Source organism: Macaca fascicularis, chromosome 10 (genome assembly GCF_037993035.2).
Source record: "Macaca fascicularis isolate 582-1 chromosome 10, T2T-MFA8v1.1".
Classification (NCBI taxonomy): domain Eukaryota; kingdom Metazoa; phylum Chordata; class Mammalia; order Primates; family Cercopithecidae; genus Macaca; species Macaca fascicularis.
Genome location: NC_088384.1, coordinates 34,172,552 through 34,195,499, shown reverse-complemented (window position 1 = coordinate 34,195,499; position 22,948 = coordinate 34,172,552). Strand labels below are relative to the sequence as shown.

The 22,948-nt window shown below is 46.9% G+C and overlaps 1 protein-coding gene across 4 annotated transcripts in view; it reads right to left on the bottom strand.

Moving 5' to 3' along the window:
- MICAL3 (microtubule associated monooxygenase, calponin and LIM domain containing 3) overlaps positions 1–18,006 on the bottom strand; it is a 233,143-nt gene extending 215,137 nt beyond the window's left edge. For all 4 annotated transcript variants that reach the window (XR_012419026.1, XM_074004491.1, XM_074004508.1 and 1 more), the window contains exon 1: positions 17,750–18,006. The gene's annotated coding sequence lies outside the window, so the exon portion shown is untranslated. The remainder of the gene's footprint in view (positions 1–17,749) is intronic.
- Positions 18,007–22,948: the final 4,942 nt, after the last annotated feature.

The window sequence follows — 22,948 nt, the reverse complement described above, 5'->3', positions numbered from 1 at the left end:
GTTTGTTGTTTATATTCTGCCCGTGAGACTGTCTCGGATACATCTGGCAAATTCAATAGCAAACGGACACAAAACTGCCCCATAGCACTGGAGTGCTGGTGGCTAGAATTAGCTCCGTGTCAATGAAGAAGGAACTTCTGTGTGCAATGCTGCTGCCGACCAGTTTGGGAAAGTTCTCAGGGGCTGTTTAGCAAACTATCCTGCTCCGCTGGCAGTTTTAACACTCCCCTGCAAATACAGGCTGGGCTCATTATTTCTTCTTTTTCAACTGTTGACATCCTCACAGGGTTGGAGAGCCTAGCAAAATTGTGTGGGAGCAGCAAACTTTTAATATGGATTAAGCAGCCTGAACAAGGTAATTCTGAGGCCAATACTTCTGAGTTGTTCTTTGCCAGGTCCAGCCATAGTCAATCAAGTTAATTCTCACTCCCATAGCGCGCTCTTTTCTCATCCCCAGAGAGCTCTAAAATGTCTGCTTATCTGAGTGCTTTCTTTATGCATTCAAACATTTATTGGGCACCCACTACAAGCAAAGAACTGGCAGCTTGTGTGGGTTATCCTGACGGATCGCACATGAAGTGTGTACTTAGTGCATGGGGTGATTAAATGTCAGACCCCCTTCCATAAGGAAGGAATCTGCCTGAGCCCCTCAGAGAGTGCAAGTGGATCCCATCCACGGCTAAATGTAGGTGCTCATGTTGGAAAGTCCACCCCTCTAGTAGGAGAAGGAGCACTGGGTTGAGAAATGGCCCTGGGGTGGGGAGATGGGCAGTGTCCTGGGGAGGTGGAGGGTGCCCAGAAATAACTGGACACATCACAAACAACAGGGAGAATCATCTAATTCAATCCACAATGGAGCCGGTAGAAGATTTGTGGAGTATGCTGTCTTGTTTTCAATTTAAAAAATATTTTCTGGGCAGTGCACAGTGGCTCACGCCAGTAATCCAGCACTTTGGGAGGCCAAGGCAGGCAGATCACTTGAGGTCAGGAGTTCAAGACCAGCCTGACCAACATGGAGAAAACCCATCTCTACTAAAATTACAAAATTAGCCGGGCGTGGTGGCGCATGCCTGTAATCCCAGCTACTTGGGAGGCTGAGGCAGGAGAATCGCTTGAATCTGGGAAACGGTGGTTGCAGTGAGCCGAGATTGTGCCATTTCCCTCTAGCCTCGGCAACAAGAGTGAAACTCCATCTCAAAGAAAGGAAAAAAAAAAATTCTGATTTCTTTTTTTTTTCTTTTTTTTTTGAGACAGAGTCTCGCTGCGCCACCCAGGCTGGAGTGCAGTGGCGCAATCTCGGCTTACTGCAACCACCATCTCCTGGGTTCAAGCGATTCTCCCATCTCAGCCTCCCAAGTAGCTGGAATTACAGCTGGTCAGGAGTTTGAGACCAGCCTGACCAACATGGAGAAACCCCATCTCTACTAAAAATACAAAATTAGCCGGGCATGGCGGCGCATGCCTGTAACCCCAGCTACTTAGGAGGCTGAGGCAGGAGAATCATTTGAACCCAGGAAGCCAAGGTTGCAGTGATCAGAGACTGTGCCATTGCAGTCCAGCCTGGGCAAAAAGAGCAAAAATCCGTCTCAAAAAAAAAAAAAAAAAAAAAAAAAACATGGTCAATAGAAGCTCAGTCCCTCCCTTCCAAGCATTCCAAATAACACACCCGTGACTGCCACCAGTTCAGTTTATCAGGCCCCCCAAGGGTATTCAGCTTTAGGCAATCTCCAGGGAAATCCCAAGCCATGTGTAGCCTAATGGCTCCCAGGATGCCTGGACTGGCTCCAAAGCCCATCCCATCTATCTGTTGGATAAGAGAGTCAAGAAGGAAGAACACAGTGGTTTAGAACAAATGTGATTCCTGGGCTGCATTCATAGTCATGTGGACCTACTGAAGACATGAAAGGCTCAATGTTCTTGCCCCTCTTCTATACTAAGGGACTGGTTTGGAACCTACCCAGTGTTCTGGAGAAAAGCTAGGGAGATCCATGGATTGGGATGTCCTAGAGCTGGAAGACACCATCCTAGGTTCTGGGGTTTATTTCTAGGCTAATATCTTATAGTGAGGTTTAAGAAAATTATATATCTTTTACTTTTTAACTAATTCCAGACTGATTTGCATGTTTTCACCCTGCCAGGAAGTAGGAAATTAAGATTGGGCGTGGTGGCTCCACTCGTAGTCCCAGCATTTTGGGAGGCCAAGGTGGGAGGATCACTTGAGCTGAGGAGTTTGAGGCTGCAGTGAGCACCACTACACTCCAGCCTTGGTGACACAGCAAGAGGCTGTCTCTACAAAAAAAGGAAATCAAAATGCAATTTGACAAAGTTGCAAATCTACTTCTGCATCAATTTCTCACAATACAATGGCTAAAAATTGGGTGGTTTTTCCCCTAACTGATTGCCATATGTATGTTCAGCAGTAACCAGAAATTCTATGTAGTGAAAACAGACAAAACCAAGATGGGAATATGCAGAAGAAATCTCTAGTTACTAAGGCACTGCAAAATAAAGTCTGCAATTGCACATCACAAACATCCCCAAAACAGGGATTTCTAGTCCTTCTGTAACTCGCAGGAGGACTCCTTCCCTAAGCGATTTCGGGCTGGATTCTTGAAAGTCTCTGGGAAACACAGCAAATTTTATAAACAGAGTTTTTCTGGACTTATATTCTCGTATGCACTACATCCAAGAAAAACTTATAAATATATATATTATATATATAAATATATATTAAAATACACACACACATTCTGTGAACACTGACCTTAGGGCTCTGTGCTCTGCACTAGACAGGAATAAGTGCTATACCTCTGCAGAACTAAAACAAGTAAACTTGCCCTTGTCATTGGTTCCTTTTACAGTGAGGAGGGGAAGCCTTTCTAGTCCTGCCTTCCTCCACTGCTCAGACACGTTGCTGTTAAAGATAAAAACAGCAGGCTAAACATAGTGGCTCACGCCTGTAATCCCAGAATTTTGGGAGGCCGAGGCAGGAGGATCAGTTGAAGCCAGGAGTTCGAGACCAGCCTGGGCAACAAAGCAAGACCCTGTCTATAAAAAACACAAAACTTATCTGGGCCTGGTGGTGCACACCTGTAGTCCCAGATACTCAGGAGGCTGAGGCAGGAGGATCGCCTGAGCCCAGGAGGTGGAGGCTGCAGTGAGCTATGATGATGCCGCTGCTGCAATCTAGTCTGGGTAACAGAGTGGGACCCTGTCTTTAAAAATAAAAATAAAAAATAAAATTAAAACATTGGCTTCAAAATTACATGTGGTCAAATTCAGCCCAGTTGGGTTCTATCTGAATATGACTTATTTTACACAGCTCTGTTTTCAATTGTAAAAGAGAGAACGACAGAGGGAAAGGACTGAGGGAAGGGAAGGGAGGGGAGGGAGGGGAGGGAGGGAAGCGGGGAGAAAGCATATGATACTTCCCATTTAGGAAGTGGAATAGTGGTAGAAGATGCCCTGATAAAGCCTCAGAATGGAACTGATGAGCTTGAAACCGCCAGTATACACATCGGCATTTTCAGATTTCAGAGAAGACGCACCTGAGGGGAGGAGCCTCTCGTAGGGAAGGGAAAGATGTCAAGCCTTCCTTCGTCCTGTGCACAGGACAGACTCCAAATCCTTCTCTTCACTCGCATTTGAGATCATGTGAACTCCTGTTTGATTTAAGCATCTGATTCTTTTTCTTTCATTCATCCCTTGGTGTCTGTGATGGGCAAGGCACTTGTCTGGTTGCTGAGAGCTGTACCAAGGACAATTAGACATGGGGTCTGACCTTAAGGAGCTAACAATAGTGCAGGGAAAGTGAGACTTGGATAGAGAGAGTCTTTGTCAGGTGGAAAGTGCCGTCTCAGACTGAGAAGGCTTCTCTCTAAGAGAGCAGGGAACGTTCCATGGAGGAGCGGGTATTTGAGAGGTCCCTCAAAAGCATGGTAGGATTTCATGGGGAGATGAAAAAGGTATTCTGAGAGGTGAGCTTCCTTTTTTCTTATCTCAGCTCCCACTGGCAGAAAAGGAGCAGAGTTCCTTCCACCTTGAGCCAGGGTTTTTCAGGCAAAGCACCTCACTGCCGGGAGGTGGAGGCTTGGAGGGTTAGAAAGAAGGAGAATTGAGATGGATAAATACTAACATGTTCACAGCCAGGTGAATAGAGGGATGGGTGAGGAGTTGGGTGTTTTGAAATTATCTTCTTTTTGCTTATTTGTACTTTTTCATTTGGGAAGAGAATGGAGCACGGAACATACTCTAATATGGGGAAAAAATAAACACAATTTTAAAACAGCAGCCCCCCTCCCCCGGCAACCAAAAGAAAAAAACAAGCAGGAAGAAAAGAAAAGCGATTGAGAAGAACATGCGTATCTCTTTGAAACTGAATGTCTCCTCTGTGCTCTGGCAGCCTCAGCGATCACAGGCCTGCACTGCTGCTTTTGGCCCTGCTTGGAAACCCCCATGTGAGCACCAGCAATTGCAGCTCGGCCTCCAGGGAGTGTATCACAGCACAATCATTGATTTTCATAATCAATGCTGTCATTGACAAGTAGGCAGAGAGATAAATGCTCTAAAATCGTCTAGGCCCCTTGGGCCAGATGTTCCCGGCCTCATCAAGAAGAGAAGTTGGCTGGGCACAGTGGCTCACGCCTGTAATCCCAGCACTTTGGGAGGCTGAGGCAGGTGGATCACCTGAGGTCAAGAGTTCAAGACCAGCCTGACCAACATGGTGAAATCCCATCTCTACTAAAAAATACAAAACTAGCCGGGCATGGTGGCACATGCCTGTAATCCCAGCTACTCAGGAGGCTGAGGCAGGAGAATGGCTTGAACCCAGGAGGTGGAGGTTGCAGTGAGCTGAGATCAAGTCATTGCACTCCAGCCTGGGCAACAACAGTGAGACTCCATCTAAAAAAAAAATAAAATAAAGGCCAGGCGCAGTGGCTCACGCCTGTAATCCCAGCATTTTGGGAGGCCGAGGCGGGCAGATCACGAGGTCAGGAGATCGAAACCATCCTGGCTAACATGGTGAAACCCCATCTCTACTAAATATACAAAAAAAAAAATTAGCCGGGCGAGATGGCGGGTGCCTGTAGTCCCAGCTACTCAGGAGGCTGAGGCAGGAGAAAGGCGTGGACCCGGGAGGCGGAGCTTGCAGTGAGCCGAGATAGTGCCACTGCACTCCAGCCTGGGTGACACAGCGAGACTCCGTCTCAAAAAAAATAATAATAATAAAATAAATAAAATAATTTTAAAAAAATTATAAAAAGAACTTACAGCAGGGTCTGGTGGCTCACACCTGTAATCCTAGCACTTTGAAAGGTCAAGGTGGGTGGATCACCTGAGGTCAGGAGTTCAAGACCAGCCTGGGCAACAGGGCAAAACCCCGTCTCTACTAAACATACAAAAATTAGCCGGGTATGGTGGCAGGAGCCTATAATCCCAGCTTCTCAGGAGGCTGAGGCAGAAGAATCACTTGAACCCGGGAGACGGAGGTTGCAGTGAGCAGAGATTATGCCACTGCATCAATCCTGGGCAACAGAGCAAGACTCTTTCAAAAAAATAAATAAATAAGAAGACAGGTTACTTTTTATTTCCTGAAAAGTTTGACTTCCTGACAATGAAAGCCCTAAGGAGCGAGTGGCAGAAGATAGCTGGCAGTCATCGGTGGGGCAAAGGCAGAGGTACCACTGCTGACTCTACTGGGCCTCAGGCCTCAGGCCTCAGCCCTCATGGGGAGGGACCCTCTTTCAAACTTTTGGAGGGGTAAGGGAGGGCCAGGCAGAGCTGAGACCAAGACGATGGCGGTGGGCGGGGGGCCTGAAGTTCTATCATCTAATTGGGCTTCTTCACCAGTGCATCGCCCATAAGTGCCGTATTGATTCCCTCAGCTCCCAGCGCTGCCAGAAAGGTCTGGGGTGGCCAGAGCCTCCCAGCCAGTCTCCTCCTGCAGGAGCACCTTGTCAGTTTACCTCAGATATTCGCTGCTCAAATACCATCTTCTGTGTGTATCACAACATGACACGCCTACAAAGAACGCTGAGCTAGGATTTCTAGATGCACTGTTACATGGTGATTTACTGGTCTGGAACTGCTGCCTCGCAGGAGGTCATGTGAAAACACCACCAGCAAAACCAAGCATTTATGGAGCCACTCCCTTATGCCAGGTCCTGGGCTGGGACGTCTGACTGCGTCAGCTCCACGGTGGATAACTATGGCTTTTGCCTGCCTGGCATTCAGACCCCCCTGCTTGGTAACAGTGCCTACATCTTAGCTTCTATTGTGGAAACTACCTTTCCCCCACTGCATGCAGGCCCGGTGGGCATGGGGATGGAGGCACCTTGCTCTGTATCCATGAGGAAGGCAGCACATGGCCCAGCCTTGTCCAGTCTGACCTCTCTTCCTGCAAGTTGAGTGTCAAGCAGAGAACCACAGAACTGAAAACCGGAGCTGCTTCATGCAGTCAAGAATCCCCTGAAGAAGGAAGGCAGTTACCTCCCTGTTCTCGACATCTTTTCAGCTGGCCTGGCTCTCATCCTTTCCAAGACCTGGCTGTTTGCTTTGCATTCAGTTATATTAGCTAATTCATATCCTTCTAATAAATTTCTTCCATCCTTCTCCAAAGTTAGCCCTAGAGTATATATCTGTTGTTTACAATCAAAAAACCCTGGAGGTATACTCACTCTCTCTCTCTTTTTTTTTTTTTAGACAGAGTCCCACTTTGTCACCCAGGCTTGAGTGCAGTGGCATAATCTCGGCTCACTTCAACCTCTGCTGCCCAGGTTCAAGTGATTCTCCTGCCTCAGCCTCCCGAGTAGCTGAGATTACAGGCACCTGCCACTGTGCCTGGCTAATTTTTGTATTTTTAGTAGAGATGGGGTTTCACCACATTGGTCAGGCTGGTCTTGAACCCCTGACCTTATGATCCACCCGCCTCAGCCTCCCAAAGTGCTGGGATTACAGGCATGAGCCACCGCGCCCAGCCGAGGTGTACTCTCTTAATTCTCTTAATAACCTCATTTTCTGTCATTACCCCTGTTTTAGTACAAGCAGCCGAGCTTCAGAGAAGTTAAAAGATGTGCCCAACGTCACACAGCTAATGAGTGCCACAGTCAGAATCTGAACCCAAGTCTGTCTGATGTGGAGTCATGACAAGAGCATGGGTTTTCTTGGGAGAGCAAAATGACTTCAAATCCCCACTTCCCGCATACAAATGCACAATGGGTGTAGCAATGCCAAAGCCACAGAGCTGTTGAGGATGGATAGGTGATGCATAGGAAAGCACAGGGCCTAGTGTATGTGCTTAGTAAACAGAAATACCCGTCCCTAAGAATGGAAATTATTTTATCTGCATAGTAAATTAAACAAAGCAATTGGCATCTTTCGTCCAAAGATGACTGCTTCTGAGTTGATCCAAATACGATCTCTCTGTCTCTCTCCCCCTCTATTTTGTTTGTTTGTTTGTTTGTTTGGGATGGAGTCTCACTCTGTCGCCCAGGCTGGAGTGTAGTGGTGCGATTTTGGCTCACCGCAAGCTCCACCTCCTGGGTTCACGCCACTCTTCGGCCTCAGCCTCCTGAGTAGCTGGGACTACAGGTGCCTGCCACCACACCCGGCTAATTTTTTGTATTTTTAGTAGAGACAGGGTTTCACTGTGTTAGCCAGGACGGCCTCCATCTCCTGACTTCGTGATCCGCCCGCCTTGGCCTCCCAAAGTGCTGGGATTACAGGTGTGAGCCACCGCGCCCGGCCTAACACTTTCTCTTCAACTGTTTATTTTTAGGACTTCCATTTTTCCAGCATAGGGAACATAGCTTTGGGGACTTTTTACCCCATTAAGAGAATTGGAAGAATATTTTAAGTAGGTCACAACTCCTAGGGGAAAGAAGGGTATGTAATAAGCAGAGCTGTGGGGCGGCTTTTGTAGAAGCGTGCCTGATGTGGATGTTTAGGTGATGGAGCTTTTTCTTTGGACGTGGGAGAGAGGGAAGGGGAAGACGGTAAGAGCAGGAACAAAACTAACAACTTGGAAAAGCTGTTCTCTTCCTTCTGGGCTCTGGTATTTTCAGATCGAATGGCCTAATATACAGTGCCTGGGTTCTCCTGAACCTTTGGTTTGCTACATAAACTCAAGATAAACATTTGGTGTCTCAGTGCCTCATTTTCATCATCCTTCAGAGGAATGAAAATTCTTACTCTCTTCCTTCTCCCAGAGCATGTTGGATGGGAGAATTCGATTGTATTATGCGCACCCTATGCTCTTTTTCCTGAGGGTATCTGAATTTTCTGGTAGGACTTCCACAGACAGGAAACCAAGAAATGTCTGTGTGTGTGTGTGTGTGTGTGTGTGTGTGTGTGTGTGTGTGTGTGTGTCTAAGAGTGGGGGAGAGAGAGGCCAGGCATGATGGCTCGTGCCTATAATTCCAGCACTTTGGGAGGCTGAGGTGAGTGGATTCCGGGAGGCGGAGCTTGCAGTGAGCCGAGATCGAGCCACTGCACTCCAGCCTGGGTGGCAGAGTCAGACTCTGTCTCAAAAAAAAAAAAAAAAAGAGAGAGAGAAAGTGTTACTTGTACTAAGATTTCTGATGCTTTTTCATAGATAAATTCAAGTTTTCCCAGGCCTGTGATTGTGAAAAGTACAACTAAAAGATGGCCTTGGCATTGATTCAACAGTCAGTAGATATTCACAAGCTACCTGCCATAAATAAGGACTTCACCAAAGTTAAATGACAGCAAGAGTGAAAGAAAACCCACACAGCCTGGATTTATTCAACATAATTGTGACTCTTGGGATTCTTCCGGTTTCTGGGGCTAAGAAAAAACATTCTACATAGGAATATATCATAATTTCTGGGATTTCTCTTTTCTTCTACATTCATTTCTTCCAGTCTCGAAGGTTTTATCGGGGGGTTCTTTGCTATTGAAAAGGCAATATAACAACAGCAAGATAATTTTGCAAATTTAAGATTTAAGACTCATTTTTTCGTTTTGAAATGGAGTCTCGCTGTGTCACGCAGGCTGGAGTACAGTGGCGTGATCTTGGCTCAAGCGATTCTCCTGCCTCAGCCTCCCAAATAGCTGGGATTACAGGTGACTGCCAGCACACTCGGCTAATTTTTGTATTTTTAGTAGAGACGGAGTTTCACCATGTTGGCCAGGCTGGTCTCGAACTCCTGACCTCAGGTGATCCGCCTGCCATGGCCTCCCACCACCCCCGACCCTAAGACTCATCTGTAATCCATCACTTCAGCACAAATATGGCACATGCATACAGATTATTACAGTTATGAACATGATGTGCTTGCTGGGCTCTATTCGCTATTGTTCCTTTTATCAGAAGTATTTTCCATGTTTCTTTCTAAGTGCCTTTTGATTTAGGCTTTGGTTGTGAATGCAAGATATTCCACTGTATCAATGTACCAACAAAATTTTAAACCGTCCCTGTAATATTAGACATTTCAGTGATTTCTACTTATTTATATTACAGCCAACACAGTAGAGAGTATTTTTTATGCATCTGAAATTTAAAAAATCTTTGTTAACTAACTTTATTGGGATAAATTCCTGGGTCTGGTAATTGTATGGCTTTTCCTACACAGTAGTAGTAATTTTATGACTTTTCCCATATATTATCATGTTGCATTCCCCACAAATGTTATCAATTTATAATGCAACCCACAATAAATATGGAATTTTACTGCAACCTCAATAGCATTATGTTGTGGTTTTGAAAAATTATTAACCATTAGCAAGAAGCATAACAGTATAATGGTGTTGTAATTTGCACTTTTGATTGCTATCAACAGTGAACACATACCAATGTATTGTTCATTGCATTGCCTCATGTAGATGAATTTCTTCTTATGAACTGTGAATTTATCCCTGGGGAGTTGTTTTTTGTCTTCCAATCAGGTTTATTCAGGTATAATTCACATATCAAAAAGTTATTCTTTTTCATGTGCAGTTCTATGGCTTTTAACAACTATAGACAGGTCACCGAATGGTTCTATGATCCTGAAAAGTCTCCTGCTGGGCCTTTGTAGTCCCATTCTCCCTCCAAACAGCCCTTGGCAATCACTCTTCTATTTTCTTTCCTTATAGTTGCAACTTTTCCAGAGTGTTATATAAATGGAATCATACAGTACACAGTTATGCATAGAATTGTAATGCTTTAAAATTCTTTAAAATGTTTCTTTTCTTTCTGCAGTATTCAAAATGCTTTATTAAATATGTGGTTCAACATCAAAAGAGCAGTATGTAGTCGGGGGAACAGAAATTGTAACTAGTTTACCACTAACTCTCTTGCACCACCACCCTCAGGAAAAAAGCCTTCCAGAACCCGGCCTTCCAAAGGCCCGAGTCAATCCTCGAGTCTCTGCCTCTCCCTTGTCCACGCTCCCATGCCCCTTCTCCTTTTCTGAAATAAATTATTGGTTTAACAGAGGTTAACTTTTTTTTTTTTTTGAGACGGAGTCTTGCCCTCCTTGCCTAGGCTGGCATGCAATGGTGCGATCTCAGCTCACTGCAACCTCTACCTCCAGGGTTCAAGTGATTCTCCTGCCTTAGCTTCCCGAGTAGCTGGGATTACAGGCACCCGCCACCATGCCTGGCTAATTTTTTGTATTTTTTTTAGTAGAGATGGGGTTTCACCATGTTGGCCAGGCTGGTCTCAAACTCATGACCTTGTGATCCACATGCCTCCGCCCCCCAAAAGTGCTGGGATTACAGGCATGAGCCACCGTGCCCGGCCTAACAGAGGTTAACTTTTAATTTGTAATATATAATGCAAATATTTCCCCCACTTTGTTCCTTTTTCATTTGATAGATTTTTTTTTTTTTTTCTTGAAACAAAGTGTCACTCTGTCACCCAGGCTGGAGCACAGTGGTGCGATGTCGGCTCACTGCAACCACCGCCTCCCAGGTTCAAGCAATTCTCCTGCTTCAGCCTCCTGAGTACCTGGGATTTCAGGCACCCGCCACCACACCCAGCTAATTTTTTGTATTTTTAATAGAGACGGGGTTTCACCATGTTGGCCAGGCTGGTCTTGAACTCCTGACCTTGTGATCCGCCTGCCTCGTCTGGCCTCCCAAAGTGCTGGGATTACAAGCGTGAGCCACTGCGTCCAGCCGATAGAAATTTTAAATTTAAATGAACACAATTTTTTCCCCATGGATTCTTCTAACTTGAAAATTATCCATAGATCTAAAATATATTGAATTATATTTTTTTGCTAGCTCTTGAAGAATTTGACCTTTTAATATTTCATTTTGATTCAACTCCAGTTTCTGTCAGTATTTGCTTAAGGTAACGACTTTAAAAGTTTCTTCACCATGATTCATAACAAGAAATATATTTTGCATCACAATTCAGTACACACACACAAAAATACATATACAGCCTGGGCGCGGTGGCTCACGCCTGTAATCCCAGCACTTTGGGAGGCCAAGGCAGGTGGATCACCCCAGCTCAGGAGTTTGAGACCAGCCTGGCCAACATGGTAACCCCATCTCTACTAAAAATACAAAAATTAGCAGGGCATGGTGGTGGGCACCTGTGGTCTCAGCTACTTGAGAGGCTGAGGCACGAGAATCACTTGAACCTGGGAGGCGGAGGTTGTAGTGAGTCGAGATTGCACCACTGCACTCCAGCCTGGGCGACAAAGACTCTGTCTCAAAAAAAAAAAATATACACACACACACACACACACACACACACACAGTATACAAAACTGAAACACAGGCCGGGTGCAGTGGCTCATGCCTGTAATCCCAGCACTTTGCGAGGCCGAGGCGGGCAGATCATGAGGTCAGGAGATCGAGACCATCCTGGCTAACGCAGTGAAACCCCGTCTCTACTAAAAATACAAAAAATTAGCTGGGTGTGGTGGCGGGCACCTGTAGTCCTAGCTACTCGGGAGGCTGAGGCAGGAGAATGGCGTGAACCCGGGAGGCAGAGCTTGTAGTGAGCCAAGATTGTGCCACTGCACTCCAGCCTGGGCAACAGAGCGAGACTCCGTCTCAAAAAAAAAAAAAAAAAAAAAAAACTGAAACACAAATTTCAGGACACAAATCTTCCCTTCACTACATGTATGCATTCTGGTATTTTCTATTCTTTCTTTTTAAAATGGCCCACCTGGCCGGACACAGTGGCTCACGCCTATAATACCAGCACTTTGGGAGGCCGAGGAGGGTGGATCACTCAAGCCCAGGAGTTGGACACCAGCCTGGGCAACATGGCGAAACCCTGTCTCTACAAAAAATACAAAAATTAGCTGGGCATGGTGATGCATGCCTGTAGTCCCAGCTACTCAGGTGGATGAGGTGGGAGCATTGCTTGAGTTGGGAGTTCAAGGCTGCAGTGAGCTGAGATCACGACACTACTGCACTCCAGCTTGGGCGACAGAGGGAGACCCTGCCTCAAAAAAAAAAAAAAAGAACCCACCCAAGACGACTATTCCATTTTTCCTCAGACAAACTCCATAGGCATTAATGGTTGTATTATTGGGTATTCAGTGGCATCAATGAAAAGTTCTGAAGTGATTACAGTTATCCATGGCAAATCATTGGATATGGTGGGGAAAGTGGAAATATCTCTTGCGTCGGTTGGAAATAAGAAAGACCTGCATATGAAAAGGGTGATCAGGCTGAGCGCAGTGGCTCACGCCTGTAATCCCAGCACTTTGGGAGGCTGAGGCAGGCAGATCACCTGAGGTCAGGAGTTCAAGACCAGACTGGCCAACATGGCGAAACCCTGTCTCTACTAAAAATACAAAAATTAGCTGGGCAAGGTGGCGTGTGCTTGTGATCCCAGCTACTCAGAAGGTTGAGGCAGGAGAATTGCTTGAGCCCGGGAGGCGGAGGTTGCAGTGAGCTGAGATTGCAGCACTGCACTCCAGCCTGGATGACAGAACAAGAGTCTGTCTCAAAAATTAAAAAAAAAAAAAAAAAAGAGTGATCAGGGAAGCTTTGGCAGCTTTTTTGGAATTTTCTGCTGGAGAAAATGAGACTGCTGCTGATGTTTTTAAGAGAACAATTTTGGAGGCAGATAAAATTGACAGGGCAGCTTCCCAAGGAAAATCTTCGTGCTCAGTGATATGATTCTACTGCAAAACCTGAGGACACTGGGAAAATATTCCACCTGAAGAAACAAACTCCTGTCATCCTTTCAGATAAACTACACTTCTTTTTCCTTCTCTTGACCTGAAAGATACATTTTGGGTCAGAGATCCTCTCCTTTCAGATTATGTTAAACTCTGACTGTCCAAACAAGTGCACTTCCATTTTCAATTTTTTTTTTTTTTTTTTTTGAGACGGAGTCTCGCTCTGTTGCCCAGGCTGGAGTGCAGTGGCGTGATCTCGGCTCACTGCAAGCTCCGCCTCCTGGGTTTACGCCATTCTCCTGCCTCAGCCTCCTGAGTAGCTGGGACTACAGGCGCCCGCCACCGCGCCCGGCTAATTTTTTGTATTTTTAGTAGAGACGGGGTTTCACCGTGGTCTCGATCTCCTGACCTTGTGATCCACCCGCCTCGGCCTCCCAAAGTGCTGGGATTACAGGCGTGAGCCACCGCGCCCGGCCTCCATTTTCAATTTTTAAGCAATCATATTTTCAATTTATATATGGTATTTCTTAATATTATGACCAAGAGTTTTATCAGCATTAATTTTTCAGTGTAGTTTGTTGTTTAAAATAATGTAATAATCAAAATGACATATATTGTCATACTACTATTAACCAGGCTTCAATATATCAGTGTTTATTTTATTGTGTTAAATGTATACTTTTAAATAAAACAGCTATAAACCTTTAAAAAGTACAAAATAAATAAATAAATAAATAAATAAATAAATAGGCCGGGTGCGGTGGCTCATACCTGTAATCCCAGCACTTTGGGAGGCTGAGAAGGGCGGATCACTTGAGGCAGGAGTTCGACACCAGCCTGGCAAACATGGTGAAACCCCATGTCTACTAAAAATACAAAAATTAGCCAGGTGTGGTGTTGGGCACCTGTGGTCCCAGCTACTCGAGAGGCACAATAATCACTTGAACCTGGGAAGCGGAGGCTGCAGTGAGCCGAGATCTGGTCTCTGAACTCCAGCCTGGGAGACAGGGTAAGACTCTGTCTCAAATAAATAAAATAAATAAATTAAATTAAATGAGATGGCCCACCAAGTTGATTTCATGACTCACTGATGAGTCACAATCCACAGTTTGAAAAAGTGTGAAAAGGGAATTTATTAAAGCCACACAATGTCTCCAGTAGTCCCACTCTGAGTTTAGGTAGCGCCCTACAGATGAACTGATTTACATGGGTTAAGCTGGATCAACTGGACCTTTTCCCCCAGTAGCCTGTGCAGTAAATTGCCCTTTTCAGAGAATAGATATTGGTGGTCGTGGCAGGGAGGGGTAATAGAAATGAGACATGGTTTTGCTATTCCTGGATTAGCCATCTACTGGGCTGGCAGCCCTCACATGGCTGGCCTGCCCTGTCTCGTGAGATGGATCAGCCCTGAGGTGACCTGTCAGGAAAGGACATTTGGGCTGGAAGTAGCAGAAGCCTCTGTGAGCCATCCTTCACGCAGAATCAGTCAGTGGCAGCTCCGGTAAAGCGAAAGATTGAAGCCTGCCCATCGCCCAGCTCAGCCAGGTGAGTACTAGGGAAACCTGTGGGAGGCCCAGGTGAAATGAAGGCACTGTCTCAGGAGGTCAGATTGACTCCAGGAAGGAACAAAATGATGTGTGAATGGCTATGCACAGACTAGAAAAGCAAAGACTAAAGGGAAGGATGGAAGTTGTTCTAACTGTTTGGGGTTGCTTGGAGGGAGTGGGGCACGGGAGAGGGAGGGAATGTAGTCAATGCATGGGAACGCAGAGAGGAGTATGCAGAGACGAGCAATCTGGTAGGCCACGTGGGAGACTGTGGCCATTCTATGGTAGGGACACCCTTCCCGGCCACTCCCTCAGTGGCCCTGGCACATCAAGCTTTGTCGTCCACATCGGGTGGGTTGTATATGCTTTAAATAACATCTTAATCCTCTCATGCCCAAGGGTTTCAGAAGATATGGTACCATCATTTATACCTATCTTCCAGAAGATCTTAACCCTTTCTCTACTTAACCAAAATGAAAGCGAGGGCATTGGGAAGCTGTGCCTGGTGAAGCTCCGACACCGGGTGGGTAGATCACATTTTCTAGTGTATGTAAAATTTTAACATTTCAGGCCCCGAGTTTTAAGGCCTTACCTAATTTCTTTGAGCCCCTTAGTCACTGTGAACTCGCTGTGTAGTGTAGTGTCTGCGTCCGCCTGCCTTGGTGTTTATGAGCATTCACGGTAACTTTAGAAGGCAAGGGTTAGAGGAAACTTTTTGCCCCCGACCCCCAGTCTGCAACAGTACCTGTGGGGAAGATCTTACCCCGGGGCTCCAATTTTCAGGGAGAGGAAGTGTCTAGGATTTCCCATATAGGCTTAGGAGGGACTCGCCATTTGGAAGGATTTTAGGCCTAAGAAGAATAACACTTTATAATTTCTAGGTGATCTTATTTGTTGCCTCTTCTCTCTCTAGAGTGACTACCGCATTCCTAACCCCTCTTTTTTTTTTTTTTTTTTTTCCTTTTGAGACAGAGTCTTACTCTACTACCCAGGCTGGAGTGCAGTGGTGTGATCTTGGCTCACTGCAACCTCCGCCTCCCTGGCTCAAGCTATTCTCTTTTTTCTTTTTTTCTTTTTTTTTTTTTTTTTTGAGACGGAGTCTTGCTCTGTCGCCCAGGCTGGGGTGCAGTGGCCGGATCTCAGCTCACTGCAAGCTCCGCCTCCCGCGTTTATGCCATTCTCCTGCCTCAGCCTCCCGAGTAGCTGGGATTACAGGCGTCCGCCACCTCGCCCGGCTAGTTTTTTGTATTTTTTAGTAGAGACGGGGTTTCACCGTGTTAGCCAGGATGGTCTCGATCTCCTGACCTCGTGATCCGCCTGTCTCGGCCTCCCAAAGTGCTGGGATTACAGGCTTGAGCCACCGTGCCCGGCCGGCTCAAGCTATTCTCATGCCTCAGCCTCCCAAGTAGCTGGGACTACAGGCATGCGCCACCACACCTGGCTAATTTTTGTATTTTTAGTAGAGACTGAGTTTCACTCTGTTGGCCAGGCTGGTCTCCAACTCCTGGCCCCAAGTAATCTGCCTACCTCAGGCTCCCAAAGTGCTGGGATTACCACGCCCGGCCCCCTCTTCTAAGTGTCCATTCTCTTTGTAGTGGGTGGATGGTGGGGGGACATACACATGTGACTCTGGTTAGTACCTAGGCAGCCATGACGTCCACAAATGTACAGGGGGCCACAGCTTTCACGCTACAGACTTGCAAAGGTATGCATCTGCTTTCCCTTGCCCTGGAATATAGATCAGAACACTTCATTTAGTGAAGGGACTTATTCTGAGAGTGATGATCCCTCCCTCGTTTGAGACATTGCCTTCATCCTGAGCTTCTTGGAGCAGCCCAAGGCCCTGCCAGCTCTCTTTGCCTGCAGCTTGTAGGCATTTATGACAGTTGCATACCCTGCCCTCCAACAGCAGCCTGAGAGACTAAACTATTACCAAGTTAACCTGGAAAAATGTCACCCTGATTGATTAGAATGGTGGGTGGCCACCTTAGCTCATTAGAAACACCTGGGAAATTAAAAAAAAAAAAAAATCCAGTATGCACTCCAAATTTTCCCCCCACCACTCCTCCCCACAAAAAGAAAATTTAAAAAATCCCAGTGTTTGGGCCATATCCCAGACCAATTAAGTCAGAATCCCCGGGGATGGGACTCAGGCAGCAGGATTTTTAAAAATCTCCGCAGCAGCCAGGTCGGAGAGCTAATGAATAGCACCAGCGTTTCAGCCTACAGCTTGTCTTGGTTTCACCCTTTTTTCATTTCTTTACAACAATGAAAATTCTAAACAGTTGATCACAGTGCCAGGCCAATAAGAAAGCATTTTAGGGAGGAGAGAGGAGGGAAGGGGTTGGCAGGCACGGAGAGGACTTGACACACAGAAAGCATTTGCCATGGAGTCATAACCATTTGATTCTAAGACACATGCCGCCTCCAGAAGTCATGCGGCCCCTCCCTCTGCTTCCAGTAGGGAATGAACTTGGCGGTCCTTTTGTTGCACACGCCCGGGAGCTGCGCCGGCGCAGCGCGCCCTGCAGCCTGGGAGCGCAAGCGGGTGCGCCACTGGTCCTCGGTCACCACTGCGCGCCGCGGGCTGGCGCAGGGCCCCTCTGCCGGAGGGAAACCGGCGTCCCCCCGCGCGAAGCAGCCGCTGCTCCTAAAGAGTTCATGGGCTCACCGCGCTGAGCTCGCCAGGCGGACCCGGCTTCGCCAGGGGCCTGCTGGCTGTCCTGACACACCTGGCCTACCTCGGGGGTGCCTGGGGGGACGCCCTTCCTTTGACTGCGGGATAGGAGCACAATGAAAATGGGGCGGACGTGGCTGGGAGACAGCTCTGCTCTCCGGCAGGCTCTGGGGAGTGTGTGGTACGTGGTATCCGCACTGGTGGGTGTCGTGCGGTGATCGAGACATGGAGACAGGGTGTCGTTCCCACTAGGGGAGAGAGGACAGCATTTAGAGGGAAACGAAATGGATCCGAGAAACCCAAAGATGTCACAAAGGAAACGCTTCCCCGTCATAAGCAATCTAAATAAGTGATTCTTAAAGGCATCCATCAAAACGCATAACCTTGTCATTTAGATTCGCTCGCCCACAGGGGGACTGGAGGGTACTCACCGACTAGGGCTTCACAGCCGCATCACCGCCAGCGGTGGGCGCCTGCCTCGGCAGGGGCAGGGTGGGTGTCCGCAGGACACAGGTGCCGCCGTGGCTGCTCGCACAACCCCTGCAGCTGCGATCCCGCCCAGTTAGCCTCGGGGGCTGCACAGCCCAGCCCACTCGCCCAGGGCCAGGGGGTTCTCAAGCCGCGCGGCGAGGACGCAAGGCTGCCCCGGGCGCCTGCCTACGCGGGCGCTCGGCGCCGGGACTCTGCCGGGGCTGCAGGAGCGCGCGCTGCTAGCTGGGCGGGCTGCTGCTCCGCGTGAGCGCCATGGCAACGCGAGCTGGCGCCCCCAAGAGGCCGCAGAGCTGCGGCGTGGGACGCTCGGGTGAGGCTCAAGCCAAAACCAAAAGCGAACCTTTTCTCTTCCTCCCCATCTTTTCATTTTCTACCCCTCTCCGACCCCTTCTCTCGACACACGTTGCTAGCACCTCTAAGGGTGGAAATTCCAGCACTCTCCTGAGGCCACTTCCCCAGCGAATTCTGCTAACTACACAGCCAGTGTTCGCTGGGCTCACAATCGAACACATACCTCCTTGCAGTGGCTTCGGCACCCAGGTCTCCGGAAGCCAGAGGAGGAACTAAGTGTAGGATACTGAGCAAGTCGCGTAACCTCTGAAGAGTCGTGAAATTTCAACGGTATAAAGGATACGACGTTGTCTTATCGATTGAAAAATGCTATAAAATGAAGTTCTTACTATTACTATGATGCTGACCCTGGAGATAAGCTCAGAGCCCTGGGGGAGAGCTACAGTTGCAAGCGCTCCAATGATCAGGTCGCGCACCCGCTCCCCACCGGAGAAAACCTCTTGCTGCTGGAGCCCCGTCAGCCTCTTCCACACTTCCAGCCAGGCCCGGCATTGCCACAGCCGGTGGAGCTGGACAGAAATCTACCAGGCACTAAAATAAGTTAGATGGAAGACGGAATGGATTTGACCACATTCCTATCAGCATCTGCTCATTATAATAGCAACATTATAATCAGAGCAGAAAGAAACCCAGAGATTATTTTGTCTTCAAGGATCATTGACCTCAGTATATCTCCATCTGAAGCTGTGTTGTCCAAAGCAGATTGACTCCGGCCGCCGGCTCAGAAGAGGGCCGACTCTGGGCTGGTGACTCCTTGGGAGGGACTCTCGCTGGTCCCAGGTGGTATTTCCTTCGCCGTGTTCCTCATTCGTGTTCCCCCTCATGTCCATCATGTGAGGAGGGGAACTGACAAGGCCAGGGTGCTGGCTCAGACGCAATCTCCGCTCATCCTCTGGAGCCCCACTTCATCACCCAGCCAGTGTGTCCACTAATGTCTCCCCGCCTACAAACCTGCACGTGTTCTGCCCCAGTAATAGAATAAGGGAACACATTTTTACTGAGCTCTGACAATGTGCCTGGGCTTTTCAGGAGCTATTTCATTTAATTTTTAATGTAAAACATTGTTTTACACATTAAGAACCTAAAAGCACAGAGAGTAAGTGACTTGCTTGTGTAAGGTTATACAGTTAAGTAAGTGGTAAAGCTGCAATTCCCAGTTTTGTTTGATGCCACAGCTGAAGATGCAAGGCCCTCTGGGCATGGCCTGGGTGGATATTAGGGAAAAATGTCCTAGAAGTTCCAGAATCTCTAATAATTTCTCCTACCTCTCATTTTATTTTATTTTTGACCCTGGAGATTTTTTTTTTTTTGAGTTCAGAGTCTTGCTCTATTGCCCAGGCTGGAGTGCACTGGTGCAATTTCAGCTCACTGCAACCTCTGCCTCCCAAGTTCAAGCAATTCTCCTGCCTCAGCCTCCTGCATAGCTGGGACTACAGGCATGCACCACCATGCCCAGCTAATTTTTGTGGAGATGGGGTTTTGCCACATGGCCCAGGCTGGTCTCAAACTCTTGAGCTCAAGCAATCTGCCCTCATCAACCTCCCAAACTGCTGGGATAACAGGCATGAGCCACCGCACTCCGCCAAAATGTTTACTTTAGAAAAACTGAAAAATATAGAAACATAAAGGAATAAAAGCATCCATAATCTTATCACCTAGAGAAAGCCATGTGTAATATTCGTATTTCTTTCCAGTCTTTTTTCTAGCTTTCTAGCTTTAAACTAAGTTGAGATAAAACCACACACACACACACACACACACACACACACACACACTTGCATCCTGCTTTTTGTTAAAAATAACTTTGTGGGAAATTCCTCCTCCTTTGAGGACTTTTAAAAAACATTAGTTTAAATGTCATACAATATTTTTATCATATGAGTATCTCATAATTTCCCTTTTATTGAATATTTCCAATTTTTATTGATTGTAAATATGGCAATAAAATTTTTTCTTCATAAATCTTGCCCGTGTGTGAATAATTTCCTTCCAGTTGGGTCCCACAAGTGGAATATTTGGTCCAAGGGTAATAACATTTTAAAGACACTCCAATCCTCTCCAATGGGGATTTCCAACTCACTGAGCCCCGCTCCCCACAGGACCTGCACGGTCCCACTCCACTGCCCTCCACACATCTGTTGTGCCCTTACCTGGCATATGGCATTTAAATTATTTAGCTCACAAATCCTTTGGGAAACTAGGGTTAGTTCTTTGTAGCTTTTTGGTTGATTATTTTGATTTACTCAGAAAAACACAGTATCTCCTTTACTATTTTAAAATCCTCTATAAGTAAGAATAGGGAGAGAAAAGAAGAGAAAGGGGTGAGCTTTCCAAGGCCCTGGGTTAAGCCAGGGATGCTGGAGCTTGGAGCTCACTTCATAGTGACCCTTCTGATGGCCTCAGCCCCAGCCCTGCTATAGAAAAGCTGCCCGGTCCCTCCGATCCTCACGTTTTTATCTGCTGATGGGCTTACTGCTGATGGATGATTGGATACATTTAAAAACGTTGTCAGAGAGTGTTGGGCTCGGATGGGTGGAGTAGGGGAGACCCCTCAGGAAAAGCAACTAGAGTAATAGATGGGTCAAAGGTCAGCAATAAGGCTGTGTGATCTCATCCTCCAAGATGAAATGAGGCCTAATGCTGCTGTCTTCTTCCTTGAGAGAAGACAGCAAAGAGGGAGGGCTCAGGGCAGAAGGTGGGGGCGGGGGGCGCAACATCAACTCTAGAATCCCTTTTTGTTTGTTTGTTTTGAGACGGACTATTTTAAAATAGTCAAAAGGACTAGATTCCCTCCCACCACACTTAACTTTCTCAGTGGGGAAAAAAACAAATGCTGAAAAAGTTTAAAGCGATTCCAGGTCAGGCGCAGTGGCTCACACCTGTAATCCCAGCACTTTGGGAGGCCGAGGCAGGCGGATCACGAGGTCAAGAGATCGAGACCATTCTAGCCAACACGGTGAAACTCCGTCTCTACTAAAAATACAAAAATTAGCCAGGTGTGGTGGTGCGCGCCTGTAGTCCCAGCTACCCGGGAGGCTGAGGCAGGAGAACTGCTTGAACCTGGGAGGCTGAGGCTGCAGTGAGCTGAGATCACACCACTGCGCCCCAGCTTGGGTGACACAGCGAGACTCTGTCTAAAAAAAAAAAAAAAGACTAATATTTCATCATCAAGTAGTTTTAGATAACAAACTGAATTTAGGAACGAATGTATTGCAATTAAATTGACAAAATACCTGTAAATTTTACAGCTTTTCTCCCCCACAGACTAGCACTATGCAAAAATTGAATGTTTAATTATGAATGAAGGTATCTACCATGTTGTTCTCAGAGTTTAATTACCTGAAGACAATGTCTGAGGTTTAAAGTTGAAATACGTATATTTGAACACAGAACATTTATTTGACCACTTTATGCCATGAGTGAAAGGGGTCAGTCCATGCTTTTTTCCCCTTCCCTGTCTTTTACCAGCTGGCCATTTTATTTGCGTAAGGTATACTGAAATTCCTAGGGACCTACGAGGTCATTCTCTGCTCCATTGCTTTCCTCAGATGAGGAAACTGAGCTCTACAGAGGTTAACTGACTAGTTCAAGGTCACTCTGCATCTCATTAGTAATCTTGAAGTCTGAAGGCAGGCTGCCTACACTTGCAAGTGACAGAATAGACAGCTAATCAAAAATAGATGAAAATTTAGTTATAATCTATAGTTGATAGGATAAACATTAAGAATGAGCCTGTTGGCCGGGCGTGGTGGCTCAAGCCTGTAATCCCAGCACTTTGGGAGGCCGAGACGGCCGGATCACAAGGTCGGGAGATCGAGACCATCCTGGCTAACCCGGTGAAACCCCGTCTCTACTAAAAATACAAAAAAACTAGCCGGGCGAGGTGGCAGGCGCCTGTAGTCCCAGCTACTCAGGAGGCTGAGGCAGGAGAATGGCGTGAACCCGGGAGGCGGAGCTTGCAGTGAGCTGAGATCCCGCCACTGCACTCCAGCCTGGGCGACAGAGCGAGACTCCGTCTCAAAAAAAAAAAAAAAAAAAAAAAAAAAGAATGAGCCTGTAATCCCAGCTACTCCGGAGGCTGAGGCAGAAGGATCCCTTAAGATTAGGAGTTTGATCAGCCTGAGCAACATAGCGAGAACCTGTTACATTTTTTTTTTTTAAGAGTCAGGGTCTCATTCTGTCATCCAGGCTGGAGTGGAGTGCAGTGGTGCAATTATAGCTCTGCAGCCTTGAACTCCTAGCTCAAAGGATCCTTTCATCTCAGCCTCCTGAGTAGCTAGAATTACAGGTGTGCACTAGGACTCCCAGCTCGAGACCCTGTCTCTATGGAAAAAAAAAATAGAAATTAGCCAGCTGTGGTGGTGCACAAGAGTGGATCCCTTAAGCCTAGGAGTTTGAGGCTACATTGAGCTATGACTGCATCACTGCACTCCAGCCTGGGCAATGGAGTGAGAGCCTGTCTCTAAAAGAGAAAGAAAGGTCTTCCTGGACTTTTTGCTAGACTAAAACCAATAAGTTCAGATTTAACATGAATAAATATAATGGCCTGCACTTTTGGTTGAAAATATCTATTGCAAAGTAGAGGCCTGACTTGTGCATGTGAAACAGAAGATAGGGGAGTTAAGTCAACCAACAGGTTCAGTAAGAGCCCCACGTGGGAAGCGGCTGGTGAAAGAGCTAATGCAACCTCAGAGCTCTATTAGTAGACAGAGAGTAACCTGATGTTTCAGGGAGCAACTGGCCCAGGAATCTTGGTGTTGGCCAGGTCATATTTGTACCACTCTGTG